The sequence below is a fragment of the Halichoerus grypus genome, chromosome 2, assembly GCF_964656455.1.
Source record: "Halichoerus grypus chromosome 2, mHalGry1.hap1.1, whole genome shotgun sequence".
Lineage (NCBI taxonomy): Eukaryota > Metazoa > Chordata > Mammalia > Carnivora > Phocidae > Halichoerus > Halichoerus grypus.
Genome location: NC_135713.1, coordinates 98,740,965 through 98,761,800, shown reverse-complemented (window position 1 = coordinate 98,761,800; position 20,836 = coordinate 98,740,965). Strand labels below are relative to the sequence as shown.

Here is a 20,836-nt window from a genome sequence, read left to right as displayed (position 1 = left end):
TCACCAAGCCTATGGAGGGCTCCCATCAAAGTGGAAAGGACCCAGTGCTCAGCAGGGAGGGGCAGAGCGGCCTCAGCACAAGCAGGGCAGCCGGGCAGCTTCCTGCCCTCTTAATCCTCTCAGCCAGCCTCCCTGCCTACCACACCAGCCCTGGCCTGCATGGCCAGTGGCCCTACCCCACAGGGCACAATGAGCTGGAAGGATTATCTAATTTTCTTCCTGTTTTACAGATGAGGACATTGGATTCCCACAGAAGTTAGGCTTCTTATCCTGGGTCACACAGCTCAAAGAGAGGAAAGTGGAGATTAGAACCAGGGGTACCAACTCCCAGTCTGGTGGGAAATGGGACCCCAAGTTTCCATCAACACCAACCTCTCAAGAAATCAGTGTGATTGCCTGGAAGCAGGACTAAGAGGAATGTTGCTCTGTTCAAGATACGTCTTTCCACCACCCCCGGCCAACACATTCCACTTCTGGAATATTTGTGACCGGTGAGTGCAGAGTAGGGTTGCAGGCTGCAGATTTCAGTAGCACTTGGGAGAGAGGAGGCACTAATAAAAATTTGGGGGTGGAGAACATTAAGTACATCACCACCCCTCCATTTGCTCCTCTAAGAGCAAACACCTCAGCCTTGGCCCCGTAGATGGCAGATGCAAGTAGTAGTTGGGTGACCAACCATCCTGGTTTGCCAGGCCCATCCTGGTTTAGGACTGAAAATCCTGCATCCCAAGAAATTGCTCAGATCCTGGCAAACAAGGGCAGTTGTCCACCCATGATACCTCTGTTATTTCTCATGGGCCATACATTTAAAGACTTTCAACAGAACCTGGGAGAAGGGGGGAAACAAGGAGGAACCAAAGGTAGCTGGTCTATCCCATTGGATCCAACCCAGCAAAGAGTGATTTGTTGAGTGCCACATTGATAACAGGCACTGCACCATGTCCTGCCCGGACGTGGGACAATTACTGTTTCCTGGGCACTCGCCCCACGCCAAGCGGAAGGGCTTCTTGTGGATGAACACATTAATCCTCACAGCACCCCTAGAAGGCAGATCCTATTGTCATTTTTCCACTTGCAGAGAGGGATCTGAAGCACAGGGAGATGAAGGAATGTGCCGGAAGTTAAACAGCAGAAGGGCGTCAGAGGCACGGTTTGAGCCTGGCAGAGGGACTTCAGGGTGTGTGTGCTCCCTTCTCCTTTGCGCTGCCTCCCATGGGGGAGATAGAGGCTCCCTCGTCACTCAAGAAGCCATAGCCTGGTGCTTGCTTTGGCAGCACATATACTAAAATTGGAACGATACAGAGAAAATGAGCATGGCTCCTGAGCGAGGATGACACACAAATTCGTGAAGCATTCCGTATGTTGTGCTGTTCCCCAGCGAGATCCCACCCTTTGTGTATCAGGTCGGAGGAAACGATATGAGTCAAAGCCCAACGTGTGGCAGTGAATCATGCAATTGTGACATTTCACTGGAAAAATATTCCTGTAAAGCAGTCTATGACATGTGAGCGAAGCTGAGTTACACCTGAAATTTTATGAGCAAACGTGTCATTTCTACCTATCTCAGAAATGAGAAAATGTCAATTTAAAAAAAAAGAAGAAGAGGCCAGTAGCCTGGGAGGCAGGACAAGGCAAAGGCTCGGATCCCTGAAGGAGTAATAACGATGCTACCTTGGTTGACATTCATTGAGCAGTGGTCATGGGCCAGGTCTTTGCTCAGCCTCTACATAAAATATCTCATTTATCCCTTATAACCGGGAGCGTGGTACTAACATCTCCATTTACAGAGGATCGGGCTGGCTGAGAGAGGTCAAGCACCTTACCCAAAGTCACACAGCGGGTGGAGCTGGGATACAAAAACAGAAGTCTAATCCCCTGAGAGGGCAGAACTGGGCCATAGGTAGGAGCTCCGGCTGTTACCCGTGGGCATGCTAGGTGAGGGCCAGATGAGAGCCACAAACTAAATGCCCTGGACATTTAGCCATTCCTGTCTTCTTATTTTTTGTGTGACTGCCAAGAAGTACAGGACTCCAGTCTTGAGCCCTGGGCTGTGCTCCGCTCATAGCCCCAGAGCTGCCGGTGGCCGCCATTGTTTGGCCCGCGATGAACCAGAGGCCACCCTGAGAGCGTCACAATGCAGCACAGAACTTTCAGGCCTGCCACAACATTTTTTCTTTTAAGAATAAATGCCACAGCATGGTGCTATTTTGGGAAACAGCTTTCCACACCCACCCCAGCCTGTCCCTCAATTGTTGGTGTTGGCTTCCTGCTCCAAGAAAGGCCAAAAACACATTATCTACCTACGCACAACCGAGGCAGGGAGGAGGCCTTGTCAGGCCCTGCCCTGTCACGGAGCTGCATAACTGAAAGGCATTATTAGTACAGACGTGTTCCAGAAGCAGCTGGTTTAAAACTCATTCACAGGGGCTGCTACCTGAGAGTACGGGCTGCAGAGAGTATGCCCGCAGAGCCCTCCTGGCTGCAGCAAGTCCTGGGAGCTCTGACCTCCCCCTGGAGAGCCACACTGCAGGCCTGCAGGGCACAGAAAAGCTTTCCGAGAGGATCCCTACTCCTTTACCGGCTTGTACTGAGTGAGAGCATAACTGAGCCTTCTAGGCTGTGGACTGGTCTCTAAGAGGGTCCATTTTATCCAACCATCAAGAAGGGAGTGGGCTGGGGGAGAAATGGGTTCTTTAGAAAACAGAATGAACCCCACTGCTTGTCTCACAACCAAAGGGGGAAGTGAACCCCAAAGCAGAGGGGAGAGCTACCTCTCCGCAAAGAAATAAAGCCACCCTCGAAGGTACTAAGGCCATGAAGGACCCTAACCTACTGTGTATTAGAGCTAGAGAATCTGGCAGAAAATCAGTAATATCTGCCCTGCTCAAGCGGAGAACACCGGGGCTCATGTGTGATGCTGATGGTGATTAAAAACAATAATCAGCATTATTTACCACACACCAGGCACTGATCTGATTAATTGACACATGCATTTAATATTTGTGACAACCCTATGAGCTAAGTTTTATTATCATCTCTATTTTACAGATGTGGAAAGCAAGGCACAGAGAGGTTAAGTTTGTTACTCCAGATCACACAGCTAGAAAATGGCAGAGCTGGAATTTGAACATGGGAGGTCCAGGGAAAACTGTGGGAGCATTTTTAGGGGTATTTTTAGGGGCAAGTATGATAAAGCTGCAAAGTGTTCTGTGGTTCTGGGTGACTACTAGCCTACTGCAGAATATGAGTGTTGGTTTTCCTTTCTTATAACAAAGGTGACTTCTGGGCCCTGTACACAGGTATCTCTTGGATGAACTCTCAGCAGAGGCAGATCCTTGAAAGATAGAAGTCCAGGGTAGAAGAGGCAGGAGAATCTGAGTCTCCAGCTTGATCAGGACTAATTGGTTTCCCATTTACCATCTATAATGTGGCTTAATATTACCTACCTACCCATCTCTCTCCTCCCCTCCCCTCCCTTCCCCTCCCCTCCCTATTACATACTCATATTTCCATCCTTATTAAAACACATCAGCCCTGAATCTCTCTGGCCCCGGTCCCATACACACACATCTTCGTGACTGTCCACCCACACCCTCAACAGACAGGTTCGTAAACACTTTTCAAGAGGACCTTTTATGTTCCACAGTCCTCTCAGTTCCCTGAGAACTCAGAAGCCCTGCCTCCCTAGCCTGGAATATAAATGTATTCACACATAGACTTTCTGAGGATTTACTGTCAAATCCCTATTCCTCCCATTTCAGGAGTTCCCTCCTGGCCTTCTCATATTTTTTATAATAGCTTTATTGAGAGGCAATTCACATACCCATTAAAGGTACAATTCAGTAGGTTTTAGTATATTCAAAGAGTTGTGCAACGACCACTCAACTTTTAGAACATTTTCATCACCTCAGAAAGGTGATGCCACTCTCAATTCTCCCCTAACCATCCACCCTTCCACCCCCACCCCAGCCCTGGGCAATCACTGATCTACTCTTCTATCTTAACTGATTTGCCTGTTCTGGACATTTGCATAAATGGAATCATACAATATGTGATGTTTCGTGACTGGCTTCTTTCACTCAGCATAATGTTTTCAGAGTCCTTCTGGGTTGTTGCACATATGAGCACTTCATTTCTTTTTATTGATGAATAATATTCCATTGTATGGATAGGCCACATTTTATTTACCACCTCATCAGTTAATGGGCATCTGGGTTGTTTCCACCTTTGGGCTCTTATGAACAATGCTGCTAAGAATATTCATGTACAAGCTTTTGTGTGGATGTATGCTTTCATTTCTCTTGGGTATATCTAGGAGTGGAATTGCTGGGTCATATGCCAAGATTGTGCTTGACCTTTTGAGGAACTGCTAGACTGTTCTTCCAAGCAGCTATATCATTTTATAGTCCCACACTAGCAGCATCTGAGGGTTCCAGTTTCTCCACATCCTCACTAAAACTTGTTAATATTTGGTTTTGATTATAGCTATCTAACTGGATTTGAAGTGGTATTGCAATGTGATTTTGATCTGCATTTCCCGGATGGTTAATAATGTTGAACATCTTTGCATGCATTCATCTTTTTTATATCTTCTTTGGAGAAATGTCTGTCAACATATTTTGCCCATTTTTAATCAGGTTATTTATCTTTTATTACTGAGTCATAAGAGTGCCTTCCAGTGTTCTAGATACAAATCCCTTATCAGATATATGATTTGCAAGTACTTTCTCCTTTCTATGGGTTGTCTTTTCACTTTCTTGATGGTGTGTCATTTGAAGCAAAAAAAAAAAAAAAAATGTTTAATTTTGATGAAGTCCACATTATCTCTTCTCTTGGTTTTGTTTGGACGTGTAGTATCATATCTAAAAAAAACATTGTGTGATCCAAGGCCACAAAGATTTACACCTGTTTCCTTCTAACTTGTTTTACAGTTTTATTTTTTTTTTAAGATTTTATTTATTTATTTGACAGAGAGAGACACAGCGAGAGAGGGAACACAAGCAGGGGGAGTGGGAGAGGGAGAAGCAGGCTTCCCTCGGAGCAGGGAGCCCAATGTGGGGCTCTATCCCAGGACCCTGGGATCATGACCTGAGCCGAAGGCAGATGCTTAATGACTGAGCCACCCAGGCGCCCCTTGTTTTATGGTTTTAACTTGTACTTTTAGGGCTTTGATTTCTTTTGAGTTAGTTTTCATATATATTATAAATTTTGTATGGAAGTAGATGCTCTACTTGGATTTTCAGGTAGCCAAAATTACCTTATGAAATTGAAACCTTTTTAATTTGGGAGGAGAAGTTATAAGGTGGAATATAAGAACCCTGTGACTGTAGCACTTTCTCTTACAAAAGATTACAGAGAGTGTCTGTGGGCCAAGCCCAGCAATAACTATTTTCCTTCGGAGCTCTGGCTTGGCCATCAGCAGCCTCCATGCAAAGCTGGTGTTCAAGAAGGCCAGAGTCAAGCAATGGAAGCAGCAGTACAGCAAGCTGAAAAAGGGCTCTTTACCTCAAAAACCCAGAAAGATCTATGCTTCCAGGTATAATTTTCAAGAATAAAGTGATTTTTCTCCCCCCACCCCCAAAAAAGAATATTCCATTGGATAAGAAGTTGTTACCCAGATGAGTTTCCTTGGCCCTTTGCTTGTCCTGGCTAAGCATTTAGAGCTATCTCCAGTTATCTCCATCACTAATGCCTTCCTTTTCAACTTTACCCAGGATCTTTACTCTCCTGGGGTGCTTATTAAAAATCTATCTTCCTGGGGAGCCTGGGTGGCTCAGTTGGTTAAGCGTCTGCCTTCAGCTCAGGTCATGATCTCAGGGTCTTCGGATGGAGCCCCACGTAGGGCTTCCCTGCTCAGCAGGGAGCCTGCTTCTTCCTCTCCCTCTGCCCCTACCCCCACCTGCTTGTGCTTTCTCTCTCTCTCTCAAATAAATAAATAAAATCTTTTTAAAAAATCTATCTTCCTTGGTCCCACCCCAGAATGGAAACTGTATGTCTAATGAGTAGTCCACAGGTGATTCTGATGTAGGCCATTCCTACATCCACTTTGGCAACACCGTGCTGAAAATTATCTAAGGGCTGTGAGTTATATTTAACTCTACCCTTTAGTGTGGCTTTCTTATGGCCAGAGTGTCACCCAAGCCTGTGGAAAGGAGGTGAGGGTGCTAGGGGCTGGGGAAAGGAAGAGTAGAGTGCCAGTACAAGAGAAATGGGAAGAAAGAGTTTGGCAAAGAACATCTGGAAGCCTTTTGAAAAGACTCAGACAGGATAGAAGGTTGAGGAAGCTCACCATATCTGAAAATCACCTGTATTATTTAATACCTTCCTTGATATCAATGCATGTAATATTGCCCCCTCCTTTAGACTTCTCCTGAGAAGTAGCATCCAGATTAGATAGCTTTCTGCAAATATACATTACAAAAAATATGTAATTATTGACATTTTAAAAATTGTCTGTGTGCTACTAAAATCTTTACAGAACTACCAGCGATCACAACATCATCCTTAAGAAAACAGCCTGTTACTCTGTGAGCTTCTAGAGGGCAGAGATTATGTTTATTCCCTTGGCAGTTCCTTGTGATGCCCATTCTTCCTCTAGAACAGAGAAAGTTTTTAAAGAAAGATCTGGTTTCTAGAGTCAAGGTTAACCTCTTGCCCACCTTCTAAATAGGTCATAGTTCATCAGAGGTTGAAGGTCCTGAACAGTTTGATCGCTATATTATGCACATACATGATTGCCTCTGTACAATGCAAATCTGTCACAAATTAAAAGTTAATGCAACCGGGCGCCTGGGTGGCTCAGTTGGTTGGGCAACTGCCTTCGGCTCAGGTCATGATCCTGGATTCCCAGGATCGAGTCCCGCATCAGGCTCCCTGCTCAGTGGGGAGTCTGCTTCTCCCTCTGACCCTCCCCCCTCTCATGCTCTCTCATTCTCTCTCAAATAAATAAATAAAATCTTAAAAAAAAAAAAGTTAATGCAACCTCCCCAGAGGGTATCAGAATTACCATCAGTGCTCTGCTCTTTATTTCTTTACTTTAAAGTTCAGCCTTTTAGGAAGGGCTTTAGAGTTAACAAAATGTATATAATATCCTGAACTGTATAAATTCGAAATATTTAAAGGAAGTTTCCTTGAAATAGAAAAAAAGTGCAAATGTAACTTTTTTGCAGGTTTAAGTTCTGTTAAACACATGTAAAAGAATACATATGTTCAGATGAATTTCAAATATGTCTTTATCAGTGGCTATTTCTCCTCCTCCAACATTCCTTAATAAAGGAGGTTTTAAGGAAGCTGCCTGCATATGCAATAGTAAATTCATATCCCAGTCTTCCAGGAACATAGTGCAATCATAGTTTGCAAATGCAAATTTAGGGGAGACACTAGATTCAGTAAATAGAGATTTATGAGATTGTCTCATTAATATTTCTTGGTAAGCAATTATTACACAAAAGGGGGGAAATGAAATCCTCTATAGCATTTTGAGCATCCTACTCATAATGAGATATGTAAATGTTGCAAATCGGGGAGACTATAATAATGTTTTACATACTAATAGGGTGAGTTCAGTCCTGTTTATTATACATTTGGTTCTGTTTGTTGCATGAGTGCTGTATTCATGCCAATTACCATTTTTCAGGACTTAAAATGGAAGCATACACTGATGTTTCTTTTTCTGGCTTAATGTTTTCATAGTGCCAATTGAGTAAACATCTGCAGGGAAGACGCATATGCTTTAGGCAGAGCAGAAATCTTGTATTTTTATCAAAGTGCTAGACCCCTTTTGTTTGCATAGCCAGAAGGAAAAAAAGTATCTCTATGTACTAAAAACACACTGGGTTGTAAAACCTAGAAGAGTATGCTTTCTTTTCTTTTAAAGGATTTTATTATGTTTCGCAATATACTTATATATGATGAGCATGGTTTTGGAAAGCAAAATACCCCACCAGGACCAAACTAGGCCAACTGCTTAGAGAATAATGTAAATGCATATAAGATTCAACTTTCTATACTTTTCTTGGCAGAACAATCATTACTATCCCAAGGACACTGGTGATTTCTTTAAAATATGCTTACCCTGGCTACTTCAGAGTATGTGTGCCCAAACAAATAAAATGTTCATGTCTAGGGCTTTATTTGTCCTTTCTCTCATATTTTTCAGGAAAGTCCTTATTGGTATATAGTTTCATCAGATCCTAAAAAATAGCTAACTCAACTTGGATGGACAATTCAGAAGAATCAGAATTGAAAGTAAGATCCTTACTTGTATAATGACTTGTGTGGCAGAAGAACTTCACTGAGAAATTACTCTGGGGTGTCTTTGCTCAGCAATAGGCTTGAGAAGAAAGTAAGTGAGTGGCATTAGGCCCACCCCTTCTAAAGACAATAAGGACTTCCCTTTCTACAGAGCAGAAGTACAAAGCCTTTGGATTTAGTCTACCATGTATTAAATTCTACATCTCCAAAGATGTAGAACTAGATCATCTGAGAGGGGAGAGAGATTAAAGGAGCAGGTGAGGAAGGGTAGAGAGGCAATCAGTTTGGAAGGGTTCGAGATGGATGCCTCTTCCACACAGCATTTCCAAGATGGCAAGACCTCCAATGAAGAGCCTATGTAGAGACACATGCTGAACACCATGCACCCTGGTCTTGTGGTCCTCAATCAAGACAACTTGGCCAGACCACAGCTGTCAGGGACTTTATGGGGACTATTAGGAGCCTTCCAATATGAGAGGCTTTCAACAGGATCCTCTGTAAAGTGGGAAAAGTAGGTCCACCGGCTTGGATTATCAAGCTTGAGTTTTTATACTTTACTGATGCCAGCACTATGGCTCTTGTCATATCTTTCCTAACCAGTAAGATATCTTAAATACAACTAATATTGCTCATTAAAAATTATTTCTAATATCTCTTTTAGTACCATGCCTGTTTCAAGATGTTGATTCAGATTAACTTATACCTACACCACACTCCTCAAACCTAAGTATTTCCAAGTAAAGTACCATAAATTCAATATAACATTGTGGCTTCAAGAGAGTGGGTGCCAATCACAGCAGCATCTCCTATCTTCAAGTAGACACCACAGTTTTGGACAGGGATCATCAATGGACTGACAACCAGAGGCCTTTCCCCCAAATTTCTTGGATTTCTTAAATCCCTACATTTTATTATCCCCTGGATTTTGCAAGCCCCAGGGAAGGGGGACAGGCTACTCAGAAATTACATTTGTATTTCTTGATCCAACTACTTATGTGTCCAAGCTAAAATTAATTTGATTTTTTTTTTTAAAGTGATGTGACATTTCTTGTGCTCAAGTGTTAGGACCCAAATTCACATCTATGATATTGGTTTAATGTCTGTCTCCCTCACTACACTGTAAACTTCTTGAAGGCTGGGACGAAATCAGTTTTCTTCACCACTATATTCCACACCACATTATATATGCTCAGTAAATATTTATGGAAAGATGGGGACAGGGAAGGAAGTAGAATAAGGGAAAGGTGGGGGAGAGAATGGGTGAATAGTGTTAAAATAGAACTGCCATAACTAAGCCCTCCCCCTCTAGTGTGCCTCATTGTCCAATCTGAGGACTTCAACTTCAGGGCTCCACGCCATCTTCCTCCAATATGTCACAGGCCCAGTGACATCTCTAAGACTAGACAAGACACCAGAATGGAGTAACTACACAATAGTCCTGTCTTCTCAAGCTAAAATAAATTTCTATGTTTAAAAATACTCAGAAGGACAAATAGTGTGCTAAACCGTAAATCAAGAGCTGATAGCCACAGGTGCCAGGCTAAGGAAGGAATCCACGCTCCGTATCAAATGTCCAGGCTAGGAGGCGGCTGCGAGGTCTCCTAGAGCAGCACTGTCCCTTACAGATGAGAAGAACTGAGGTGCAGGGAGGCTGATGAGTCTCTACTGGTGCAGCCAGGATGACAACTGATGGTTTTTAACACATCATCTCATTCCTTTGAACTAGTCCATGCTCTTCTCACCATATGAAGTTCTTGGGATAGGTTTCTTCAGAAGAATGGCAGAAAGGAAAAGGTTAGAAGATAGAAGTTTCAAACATCCAGGGTAGCAAATACAATGGAATGTAAAAACTGATGGAAGGACATATGGCAGAGTGGTGGGCCTGAAATCTCTGCTTCGTAACATCTAATGCTCAATAAAATATAGCGAAATCACAGATAGATGATGAAGAGATAAATACTTTGAGTATCTCAGGCTGCCAGAAGCTAAGAGCATATTCTGCTGAAGTCTGGAACAAGAGTCTCGGAAGTTAAGTGAGCTTGGAAGCCACTAGTGTTTAGTCTATGGGGTGTTGATGGTGGGGGAGGCTCTGGGTGAGTACAGTGAGAGGGTATATGGAAACTCTGCATATTTCCCACTTCATTGTGCAGGGAACCTAAAACTTCTCTAAAAAATAAAGTCCACTGTTTTTTGAAAAAAGAGAAATCATGAAGAAAAAAAAAAACTCAGTAGATGATTTAAACAGCAGATTAAACATAGATGAAGAGAGAATTAACCAAAATGAAATTACATACAATATAGCATAGAAACCAAAAATACACATACGTATACTTCACATGTAGAAATAAAGTTCAAATTTACAGAGGGTATGATGAGAAAGACCAACATATGTTTACTTGGAGTTTCACAAGGAACAGAGGAGATTATGAGAAAGAATAAAGGGGAAGCAACATTTGAAGAGACTGTGGGAAGAATATTCTATGCATTCTCAAATCAAGAAGCACCATGAATCCCAAACAGGATAAATAAATGTAAAGACACGCCTAAACACATCATAGTAAAATAGGGGGAAAATACCTGGGTTAGAGAGACTATCTTAAGAGCAAGTAGGAACAAAAGAAATTATCTACAAAGAAGAGGCAAGTGGATCATAACTGACTTTTCAACACCAGCAGTGGACTAATTTCTTCAATGTGCTGAGAGAAAATAAGGAAAAGTGAACCTAGAACTTCAGGCTCCAAAAAACTGCCAATGAGGAATAAAGGTGAAATAAAAATATTTTCAGAAGAACAAAACCTCAAATTCTCCATAAACAGTTTCTTAAGTATGTACTTCAAGAAAAAGGAAAATTTTCCAGAAGGCAATCTGAGATAAAAGAAGAAATGCTGATTAAAAATAAAGCATATGATAATGATAAAGGCAACTCTAAACAAACATTGACAAATTAAAACAATATTGACAATACTGTGTAATTTGTAGTCTAAAGAAGATGAAGCTAAAATATCACTAGAAGCCAAAATGGCTTGAATTCAGAAAGTAAGAATTGTGGCTTTCAAATTTTTAAAGTTCTTGTATTTTTTTTTAAAAGATTTTATTTATTTATTTGACAGAGACAGCGAGAGCAGGAACACAAGCAGGGGGAGTGGGAGAGGGAGAAGCAGGCTTCCCGCTGAGCAGGGAGCCCGATGTGGGACTCAATCCCAGGACTCTGGGATCATGACCCGAGCCGAAGGCAGCCGCTTAACGACTGAGCCACCCAGGCGCCCCTAAAGTTCTTGTATTTTTGAAAGAAGAAAAGCATGTTCAGTAAATACAGGTTACTTTATTAAAATTTCAAGTGTAAATATAAAATTATAGAGGCTCACCAAAGCCAGAGTTGCTCTTTAAAAGCCTCGAGGAAGAAATTATCAAAAAGTAAAAATAAAAACAATATTGGGAATGAAGCCAGATATAACTCCAGATAAGGAAAAAATTTAAGACAGTAAGAATAATAACACTTTCATTAAAATAAATTTGAAAACAAACAAAATGAAAAACTATAGAAAAATATCTTGCCAAAATAGAAAACCTTGATAGTCCTGTCCTCTAACACTAACGAAATCAAATCAGTAATGAAAATCTTACCCCAAAGAAAAGATTAGACACATACGATATTTTCAAATATTCCAGAATCAGAGCTTTCCAACTTTACACAAAACTTTCCATAGTGTGGGGGATGGGGAATGGAAATAGTCATCAAGCTTTTCTAAAAAGCTAGTATAATCTTAATACAAAATTTAGATAAGTCTGGTTAAAGGCAGGAAAACTACAGATCAATAGCATTTACAAATATAGATGCAAAAATCCTGAACAAAATATTAAGCAAATCCAGAGAGAATAATAAAAATAATCTACATTTGCCAAATTGGTTTTTCCTAGAAATACAAAAGTATTTTAACACGAGAAAATTTACCACATTAACTCTACAAGCATCACAATAGATACAGAAAAGTATTTGATAAAAAAATACTATATTTATTCTCACTAAACACTTCTAAGCAAACTTGGCATAGAAAATAAATTCTTTAATAAATGATAACTACTAAAAAGTCTGCAGCAAACATCATACTCCACAATGAACAGTTCCCTTATAGAGGTATCTTCCTAATAATCAGGAACAAGACAAAATAATACCCCTAAATATTTCTGATTCCTTTGTAATCAGGAATAAGAAATAGGTGTCTGCCATTTCCCTCCTTCTCTTTTATACTGTGCTGACTTATGTAGGAAGATGAGATAAATATAAAGTATGAGAACTGGACAGGAAGAAACAAAACTGTCATTATTTGCCAATGTTATGATCTCCTACATGGGAAAAACTACACTAATTTTTAGAAGTAATAGAGAGTTCTGCAAATTATTTACTTTCAAATCAAAGAAATAGAAATTAAAATAAGATACAATTTATTTTAACCCATAAAACTAGAAAAGGTTAAAAAAAAAGATCGCTATTCAAAGTTGGGCGTGGGAAACACTCTCCCGGCCACATGAGTTCGCCTAGCCTCCCAGGAGGCTAGTCTGGCTTTCTGCACTCTCCCACTCTGCCAAGCCCATTCCAAACGTGTATGGCAGATATTGCTTATAACCCATGACTCTTCCCAGCTGAGCTTGAACTAGAGCTTTGGGATCTTACTCATTACAACCCTCAAGATAGTCATAACCAATTGATCAGAATTAATATGTAAGATTAAACAAAACTATTTGCCATCCTGGAATAAAAATACAAAGATAATACTGTCTTAGCCAAAATTCTCTAGCAGAACTCAAAGCTAAAGCTTTTGTGCTAATGCTTTGTCGGAGGCGCAATCTTAGTAAAGCATTAATGAAGGAAAAAGGGAAGTGAGTCAGGGAAGGTGGGTTAGCAAATACGTTGTGATGTGTTATCAAGCAATACAGCTGCTTGATCAGACAAAACCTCTCCAGAGAAGGGACATGTAACACTGCTCCTCAGAACAATCCATTAAGTGGAGGAAGGATGAACAACTTTTCTGCTCATCCCTTCCTCTCTTCCTCTCACTGGTCAGAGTCCACCCCACAGGGCATTAGCCCTCACCCCTTTCTAGACTTTGTTACCTGACCGCTCCAGACAGCCCCTGGGAGTACAGTGGCCTCAGCTGGAGGCCAGGAACAGCATCCCTCCTTCCCGGGGGCAGGAACAATGGTGACCATGAGACTTGCCAGGCGGTTCCATCAGGGAAGCAAGGCAACCAGGGCCAAAAAGTTTCAGGTGGTGCATAAACTAGGTTTGATACAAGTATGATCCCATTTTTGCAAAAATGTTTAAAGTCTGGAAAATATATTTACATGTATACATTTGCATAGGAAAGTCTGGAGGAATATGCACAAACACATTTATAGAGGTTGCAGCTAAGTGATTTTTTTTCTTTTTTGCTTATCTATATTTTTTAGATTTGCTAAAATAAACTTATTTTCTGTATAAAATGAAGAAGGGGAGATAAATTGTAAAGTATAATATCTAATAAGTCACAACAAAATTTAAAAGATGGTACTCATTAACAAAATTTAAAATTAAAAATGACCTTTAAGGAATTTTCATAATATGCCCAAATATGTATTGAATAATGAATATCAAATAGAAAAATGGACAAATGGAATAAATAGGAAATCCATTAAAAAAGTATGTATGTGTATGAAAAAATTATTACAATAAGAACCACAAAAGACCATTTTTTAACCCATCAAACTGACAAATATATTTAAATGATAATACCCAGTTTGGCAAGGGTATAGGAAAAAACTTTTCATGCATTGATTGTAGGCACATAAACTTTATATTCTCTGGAGAACAATTTAGAATATATAGTGCTATGGACTAAATTGTGTGTTTCCACTCCCCCCCACAAAAATCCGTATTTTGAAGCCCTCACCCCCAATAAGGCTGCATTTGGAGACAGAGTCTTCAAGCAGGTAATTAAGGTTCAATGAGGACATAAGGATGGGACCCTAAGCCAATGGGATTAGTGTCCTTATAAGAAGAAGAAGAAAGAACTGAACTCAATCTATCTCCGTGTGCACAGAGGAAGGGCCATGTGAGGACACAGCAAGATGGCAGCCATCTGCAAACTGGGAAGAGACACCTCACCAGAAACCGACTACCTGCCGCGACCTTGATCTTTAGTAGTTAAGCTGAGAAGGTCGAGAAATGTGAAATGAGTTTCTTAATGTTACATAGCTAATAGCTATTATATGTAGGACCAAGAGCTATTTATGCATAAAGAAATAAGGTCCTCATAAAGAATGGGAGAGTCAAGACATATATGGCAAGTCAAAGAGACTGAGCAGACAGTGACAAGGATGTTAAAGAATAGCTAACACTAGAGAAGTTGTGAAACAATAAATTCCCGTTGTTGAAACCTGTAGTATTCATGTACGACTTTGGGCAAGTTCCTAATTGCTTAATTTCTCAGCTTCTCCATCTATACAGAGGGAATGATACTATCTACCTCACAGGACTGCTTTGAAGATTAAGTCGAATAATGAAGTCCTTATAATTAAGGGTTCCTCTAAGTGGAAGCCGCAGGGTGGGTACTTTGGACTCAGACAGCCAAAGGATTTCAGACAGGGTCCAGCCTGCTCAGTTGTGTGACCTTGGGCAAGTCATTCTACCTCTCCCACCTTCAGTTTCGCATCTTTAAAATGAGAGCTCCGACTAGCTGAGCTCAAAGGATCCTTACAGGAGGATCAAACTTGTAGGAGGAAAATCTGCATCACATTAATAATGGGAGGTATTGTGGCTTTAAGCCGTATAAAAAGAGAAGGTAATAAACTGCATACTGATGCCTGGCTCCTCTGGAGGTAAGTAGTCATTGCCAGCCTTCTGTGTTAGAGGAGATTCTCACATTAAACAATGCCATTGCCCACATGATAGTTTTCATAAACACTGGTTCCAAACATACATCATGACAAGAGCTACTAAGCATTTGGCACTGCTCTTAAATTAATTTTTATTTTAATTAAACCCAATAGCAACCTCATTCACTTGAAAAATATTAACACTTACATGGGAGATACTTCCTTTATCTCACTCTCAGGCCTTCCTTAGTGCCCCTTCTCTTCTGGCAGACCCCTCTAGACTACTCCAAGACCCTCGATTTAAGAACCACTCGGAGGGCAAAACCACTAACAAAGAGGATGTCTTCTCAAGGCTTTACCAGGAAAGTGAAGGAGAAAGATCTTTTCTTTTTTTTTTAAAAAAGATTTTATTTATTTATTTGACAGAGAGAGAGACAGTGAGAGAGGGAACACAAGCAGGGGGAGTGGAGAGGGAGAAGCAGGCTTCCCACTGAGCAGGGAGCCCGATGTGGGGCTCGATCCCAGGACCCCGGGATCATGACCTGAGCCGAAGGCAGACGCTTATCGACTGAGCCACCCAGGCGCCCTGAGAAAGATCTTTTCTTTCAGCGTCTGTCTACAGTTTGACACTGAGCCAAAAGGTACCACGTGCTTGTAGCCTCTGGGAAGACTTCTCCTGGTTGGAGTGTCAGGCGGCGCTTAGACACCTGTGTAGCCCCTGGGCATCCGTGGGGACTGCCTTTGAGGTGAGTAATCCACCCTGGATCCAAGAGGCATTGCCCTCCTAGAGCCAGAGCATGAAAAGGTGACAGACTGAATGGCTTCCTCCTTGGATAATCTTCACCATCAAAGAGAGACATTGCCCTTGATTCCATGAATGGCTCATCCCTTGAACTGAAATCATATTGTTCATTGTGATTTTGTAACAGAAAACACTGGAACCTGTGCTTGAAATGTGCAGTTTCTTAGTCTCCATTTCCTCACCTAAAAAAGGAATGAAAGTAATGCCAAATTCAATGAGTTGTTGTTAATAAGATAATTAAAAAGCTCTCGATAAACTCCAAAGTGCTTTGGAAATGTCAATTATTATTACTAGTAGTATTATGTAATTTTTCAAGTTAAAAAATACTTGTTCCTCTCTCTCAGTGGAAATCTGGCAACCCAGATAGAAAGTCTTTTAACAGCATACAAAAATGGCCAATTTAATCCCTAGCAAAACCCATGCCCAGCCGTCAGCCTGTCAAAGGTAACTTCTGTGCATAAGAATGATCTATAGAAGCCCAAAGGTTGATTATAAAATCTCAAGTGTCTGCTTGCCTCAAGCCATTTTAGATGAGTTATTCAGAACGCATCCAAGTAATCAGTTTGCTCTGATAGACAGGAATAACAAGGAGGAGGGCTTGATTTCCCCTGCTGAAGACGAGGCACATCCATTGTTGTCTACCTTTCCATAGATCACACAGCCAGCTCTTTGTTCTTAACAATATGGCTTGAGGCTTAAAATTTGTGTTCAAATTTCTATGCTAGGGAAGACCATGTTAGTTATTTTACAAAGAACTCCAAAAACTCACAGGCAGAAGTGAAACCACCCAACTCAGTTGGTCGGCAGTCTTTTCTAGAATTTAAGGGCATATCCATATTTTTAGAAGGGAGTAATTATTTTATTTATTTATTTATTTTTAAAGATTTTTATTCATTTATTTGACAGAGAGAGAGAGAACAAGTAGGCAGAGAGGCAGGCAAAGGGAGAGGGAGAAGCAGGCTCCCCGCTGAGCAGGGAGCCCGATGCGGGGCTCGATCCCAGGACCCCAGGATCATGACCTGAGCCGAAGGCAGCGGCTTAACCGACTGAGCCACCCAGGTGCTCCTGGAATAATTATTTTATATGCATACGTGATAGTAAGTTCATAAAAGTAGGATTTTCCTAAATGCATCATCAAATATTTACTTTGGTCCTGTCTGCTCTTTCTTAATGAGGGAACACTTTCAACACAAATTATTAATTAATATCCAGTTAAAATCCCAAAGCATCTTGTTAACTGGAACTTGGGGGCACTGGGCATGTCCTAGTGGTCAGACGTCATCACGAGACGCTGATGGAGCACAGAATTCTGACCAGGATTGACTGTATATTATGTCAACTCAAAAATGTTTGTGTCATTTCTTGAGTCTCCATTTTTTTCATCTAGAAAATACGAGAAAAAATTCTTCCTAATGGAATGAAATGAGAAAACAGGGTGAGAACCTTGTCATCATTACAGAAATGTTAGTGATTGTTGTTACTATTATTGGCAAGCTCTGCGGACAAGAACGGTTGGCCCAATTATTCTTGGTGGCCCAAATGCAGTGATGGATACTGACACCATGAACAACCTTAGGAAAAAGATGGGTGTTTCTGAAATATTTACAGATGAAATTATATGATGCCTCGGGTTTGCTTTGCAAACGGAAAAGCAAGTTGTAAAACAATATAAACTATATGCTTCCTTGGAGATAGACATAAATATAAAAACAGATATGAATATAGACACACAGACCACAGAGACAGAGATGCAGAGATGAATGTATGTATAATCTCTAATAATACACAGTGATTATATCTGGCTGTAGTAAGAGGAGGGGTTTTCTTCCCTTCTTTGTGACATATCTGTATTTTCCAACTCCTTTATAATGAACACTTTTATTTCTATAATTTTTAAATGTGTATTTTTTTCATTTTCTATTTTGTTTTTCAAAAAGATATTAGAAAAAAAAAGTCTAAGTCACAATACTCATGATAAGATCTTGAAGCACTAACTCTGTACTCTGTCATAAAACTAACAAGACCTCCTGGTAATTTTAGCTTCACACAGGCTGGTCCCTCCACTTGGACCGTTCTCCCAGCTCCATAATCCATTCTGTCTCACCTTCACATAAGTGTCTAAATGCATCTCCTCAGAAATCTCCTAGCTGGTCTCTCAGGGGAAGCTCGTTGACTTTGTGCATAGTGCCTGACGTAATTTTATCATTAGATATTCTTTTGTTTGTTTCCTTGTTTAGTGTCGGTCTCACTTGCTTGTAAGACTCAAAGTGCCAGGAGACAGAGACTACGGCTATTTTCTTTATCACTGTATACCCAGGGCCTAGCATAGAGCTTGGTACATAAATATGTACTGAATGAATGAATGAATGAATGAACAAGGACCCATGCAGGAAGGCAGGTGTCTTCACCCAGATAGATCCAGGTACATCAGACTCTGAAGGTGAGGGTGGGGATTAAGTCAACAGGCATCAGAGTGCTGGCATATCAATAAATATTTGCCTGCTGGACTAGAAATGAAACCCAAAGTGGTCATGAGTGACTTCTCTTTAAACTCAAAGGACTCCTCAGGGCAATGCTTACTGGAAAATTCTAGAGCTAAAACAGAACTTTAAAATCAAACTCTCTTCTGCAGATGGGGAAACTGAAACCAGAGAAATCTCACTAGGCCAGGAGCCCTAGTCCCTGGTCGCACCTACCAGGCCAGCAACCTCTCATCTGCCCCTCGCTGACCCCAGTGTGAGAGCAATATCACCCAGGCATTCACAGCCTGAGAGCCCCAGAGCTGCTTCTTGCTGTCTGCTAGCCTAAGGAGTCTGAGAGTAAATGAATAGACTTCCTTTCCCAATGTCCTTTTTTATAAGTTGTTTATTACATAAAATACAGATTCCTATCTAGTTTGACATCAACATTCCTTTTATTATAGAGCTACCGCAAATCCCAAACCAATATGAAACTCACTTTCTCTCTATCACACAAACTCGCCTAGTGTCCCTCAGAGCCAGGTCTGGGTTTAATCATCACTCTCCTTCTTTTGACATTTAATAAATATATTTAAATACATGTAGTGATGATTACATTTATTGAGTGCTTACTCTCTGCCAGGCCCTACTTGAGGCACTTCACATGTTGTGATCACAACAACCCTATAAGAAAGGTGATACTACGTCCATTTTAAAAGTGTTAACTGAGACAGACAGAGCTTTAAATAACTTGCCTAATTAGCACACAGTGGAGCTGGAGCTGGACTCAGGCAATCTGGCTCCAGAAAGCACGTTTATAACTACACATGGTTTGGGGGAGTTTTCGTTTTGTTTACTCTTTGTTTAAATCAAATACATGCTTTTTTCTGTGTTGTGCATTATAGCACAGGGGTACCTCATCCAGGACTATAGGGAAGAATGTTCTTTCCTCAACATGTGGCTTTTATCTCTATATGCAAGGCTGTCGCTCAACTCATTGCCCCTTCCAAAGCAGGGAAGGTGGGAAAAGGAAGAGGAAGGCAAATAGCTTCCCTCTCTCCTAGCAACTTTTCATTTTGAAAAATGGCAAACCTACAGAACAAAATAGGTATTTTTTTTTAAATGGAACCAAGAACCTTTTCACTAGATTTATCAATTGTGGACATTCTGCCATTGGTTTTCTCTCTCTTTATATAACTAGGATAATGCTGAAAGTTACACAAAGGAATATTTCTTACAATATAAAGGGAAGATCAACCAGCCAGTAAGAAACTTTACAAATGGAAACCGCTGATTTGATGAAATGAAATATTGTGGGTGATTTTCCTTTTTATTCCCTTTATTATCAGAATGCTTGCCTCACACACACAAAAACACAAACTAGAGAGAAGATTTTTTTAAAGGATAAAAGCATCAATGCCACAACAACGCGAACCTTCCTAGCCTAGCCTCTCCATACAATCGAGAGACTAAGAAGATGATCGCCTGGTGGGGTGGAAACAGAATGGGCTTCAGAACTGGGTACAAACCCCAGCTCCATCCCCTGCTGAGCTGTGTGATAATCAGGGCAAGATTTTTAGCCTCTCCGAGCCTGTTTCCTCATAGGTAAAATGGGTGAGGACTTACTACAAATCTATATTACCAATGATTCTCGGGTAGAACCTAGGAGTCGAACTTTTTTTTTTTTTTTTTAATTTTATTTATTTGACAGAGAGAGACACAGCGAGAGAGGGAACACAAGCAGGGGAGTGGGAGAGGGAGAAGCAGGCTTCCTGCTGAGCAGGGAGCCCGATGTGGGGCTTGAACCCAGGACCCTGGGATCATGACCTGAGCTGAAGGCAGACGCTTAACGACTGAGCCACCCAGGCGCCCCGGAGTCGAACTTTTTAACGAGTTCAGTGTAAGTGGTCCACAGAGCATATTCTGAGAGACAGTAGGAAGGGTGCTAACTAAGGAATCTGGAATGGGGGAAAAGGCCCCAAACCCTTGACACTGTCTCCTTGGCTGTCTCTTCCCCATTCCCCCTTCCCCATAAGGCTGCCTGTAGCCTTACCCTCTCCCACATGGGAGGCTGCACAAAATTTTGCCTCTCTGATTCTAGTTTGGTCTTCTCCAGTTGAAGTCCTCCTATACCCTCTTCTTCACCTGTGCCCCACCCCAGCTCATCCAAGTTTTCCCACCAGTGTCCCCCAGAAAGCTTCTGCTACAGACAGCCCAGTCTTCCTGGACACCATTAGGACCTACAACACCTCCCACTTGGCCTCATCCTTGGCCTTCTGTTCAGAGCCCAACTCAGGTTTTCTTCTTCCAAGAAACTCCCTACTCCAGCCACACAGAGTTCTCCCCTCTACCTTGCATTTAATTCTACCTTGCATTTCTCCCGACCTAGTCCCTTGTTTTATTCTGGGCATAGTTAAATGTGCTCTGAGCTCCATCAGAACAGAAGCAGTGATTCTCCTTCCTCTTATTC

At 41.3% G+C, this 20,836-nt stretch overlaps 1 non-coding gene across 1 annotated transcript; it reads left to right on the top strand.

Annotated features, from left to right (window-relative positions):
- The first annotated feature begins 1,258 nt into the window (after positions 1 to 1,258).
- Positions 1,259 to 1,365, top strand: LOC118531610 (U6 spliceosomal RNA). Its single transcript, XR_004915287.1, has one exon. It is a non-coding gene; the product is annotated as a U6 spliceosomal RNA (small nuclear RNA).
- The last annotated feature ends 19,471 nt before the right edge of the window (positions 1,366 to 20,836 follow it).